Source organism: Cicer arietinum, chromosome 4 (assembly GCF_000331145.2).
Source record: "Cicer arietinum cultivar CDC Frontier isolate Library 1 chromosome 4, Cicar.CDCFrontier_v2.0, whole genome shotgun sequence".
In the NCBI taxonomy this organism is placed as follows: Eukaryota; Viridiplantae; Streptophyta; class Magnoliopsida; order Fabales; family Fabaceae; genus Cicer; species Cicer arietinum.
In genome coordinates, this window is record NC_021163.2 from 37,103,614 (window position 1) to 37,106,399 (window position 2,786).

Genomic DNA, 2,786 nt, shown 5'->3' on the forward strand with positions numbered 1-2,786 from the left:
TTTCTTTGCTTCCTTTAAGTTCGAGAATTGAAACCCAAGGCTAGTGGGTGAGAAAGATCAAGTTCTCAACTCCTTCCTCCTTCTCGGATTCGAAAACGGAGTTAAGGATTTGAAAACCGTCAAACACAAACCTCCCCGTTTCATCTAGATCTAAGCTTCGTTTCGCGAAGAGATAGAAGGGAAAGTTGCTCACTACCACGCTACGGTGCTAGGGAACCAACTTTGGAGGCGACGTTGCGATCGGAGATTTTACCGGATTTACTCGCAGTACCGTAATCGAACGTTAAAGCTAACGTGAAGGTAAGGGCTTCTTCAAAACTTCTAGTTTGTGTTAAACCTAACTCTGTGGTTGTGTGGAAAGGAATTTGTTAGGGTTGAAGTGTTGATTTGGGGGAAAATGAATCTAAGGTTTTATAGGTAAAATCTTAAAGTTAGGTTTTGGTTATATTGATGAATGTTTCGTGGAAAAACGTTTATGGTTTTCGGTTTTTTTGTAAATTGTGCAGACCCGTGATAGGTGGCACCTCGATAAACGATACGGGCCCGTGATAGGCAGTACGTTTATGGTTTTCGGTTTTTTTGTAAATTGTGCAGACCCGTGATAGGTGGCACCTCGATAAACGATACGGGCCCGTGATAGGCAGTACGTTTATGGTTTTCGGTTTTTTTGTAAATTGTGCAGACCCGTGATAGGTGGCACCTCGATAAACGATACGGGCCCGTGATAGGCAGTACGTTTATGGTTTTCGGTTTTTTTGTAAATTGTGCAGACCCGTGATAGGTGGCACCTCGATAAACGATACGGGCCCGTGATAGGCAGTACGTTTATGGTTTTCGTTTTTTTGTAAATTGTGCAGACCCGTGATAGGTGGCACCTCGATAAACGATACGGGCCCGTGATAGGCAGTACGTTTATGGTTTACGTTTTTTTTAATATCTGCATTTGCTTAACGATTGTTGTGGATGGAGTCAGTATATGCTCATGCATTTTCATGCTTTTTGTAAATCGTGCAGACCCGTGATAGGTGGCACCTTGGTAAATAGTACTTTGGCCCGTGATAGGCGGTACATTTACGATTTACGGTTTTTTGTAAATTGTGCAGACCCGTGATAGGTGGCACCTTGGTAAATAGTACTTTGGCCTGTGATAGGCGGTACATTTACGATTTACGGTTTTTTGTAAATTGTGCAGACCCGTGATAGGTTGCACCTTGGTAAATAGTACTTTGGCCTGTGATAGGCGGTACATTTTTATGGTTTACGTTTTTGTAAATTGTGCAGACCCGTGATAGGTGGCACCTTGGTAAATAGTACTTTGGCCCGTGATAGGCGGTACATTTACGATTTACGGTTTTTTGTAAATTGTGCAGACCCGTGATAGGTGGCACCTTGGTAAATTGTACTTTGGCCTGTGATAGGCGGTACATTTATAATTTACGTTCTTTTTAGTAAACCATACAGACCCGTGATAAGTGGCACCTTGGTAAACGGTACGGGTCTGTGATAGACAGTACGTTTATGGTTTACGCTTTTTAGTAAATCGTGCAGACCCGTGATAGGTGGCACCTCGGTAATTGGTACTTCGGCCTACGATAGGCGGTACAATTATGATTTACGGCCCTTCGAGGAGGGTTTTGGTTTGGAATTCTGAGTCCATGCATTTTGGCATATACGCATTGCATTAGGGTGCTTGGCACACGAGTCGTGTTTGAATCAAGTTATGTTTAAGTGTTATGTATTGATATTGTGTGTAAGTGTGACTGATTGCAAAACCATTTTGAAACTTATGTTGTCGTGGTGATTGTGTTATAATTGCCAAGTGTGGATGTTTTGGAATTGTGTGTAAGTGTGATTGATTGCAAAACTATTTCGAAACTCAAGATGTCGTGGTGATTGCGCTATAATTGTTAAGTGTGATTGTTTGGATTTGTGTGTAAGTGTTGATTGGTTTCGAAACCCTTTAAAAAGCTGAATTATGCTGAATTTTGTTGTTTTCCTGTTGTTGTCTGATGTGTATTCGAATACAGACATGTTGTTTTTGCCACTGACTTATTGTGTAGTCGAATACAGACTGTTGTATTTGAATACAGACATGCTGTTTTGCTACTGACTTACTGTGGAGTCGAATACATACTGTTGTATTCGAATACAGACATGTTGTTTTTGCTGCTGAATGCTGAAACAACCTTGTATTCGAATACAGAGATGCTGTATTCAAATACAATAGTGTTGTTTTGTTAAAAACTTCATTTTTCAACCTTGTTTATGAATGTTTGGCATATGGAAACCCTTTTAAGGTGCATGCTAAGTTGAAAGATTATTTTGTGCATTTAAAAAACTTAAATGTTATGTGTTAACTGTTAATTTCGGTTGGTGACCCTTTACAACTATTGTGGAAATCTGGGCTTTGCCCTCAGATGAGAGCCAGGACAATCCTACTGGCTTGTACCATGTGGATGGGAATGTAGAGGGGAATGTCTGACTGGAGCTATGTTAGGAGGATCTTACGGGGCGCGTGGAGATCACTCAGGGCGTTTAGTTTGTTTTGGAGAATGATCAGATTAGGTTGACATAGAGGGAACATACGTCTTTCTTTTGAATTGTATTTATTTTAAAATAGAAGACTGTACTTATACTAATATTGTCAGCTTGAAATGTTATTTTCGATGGGTTACATGTACCAACTTTTGATGTGTAAATATTTTGGATTCATATTTTGAGAAACTTTTCCGCTGCTTGTAAATTATAATGACTTAATTATTTATCCAAAGGTATTACCTTATTTA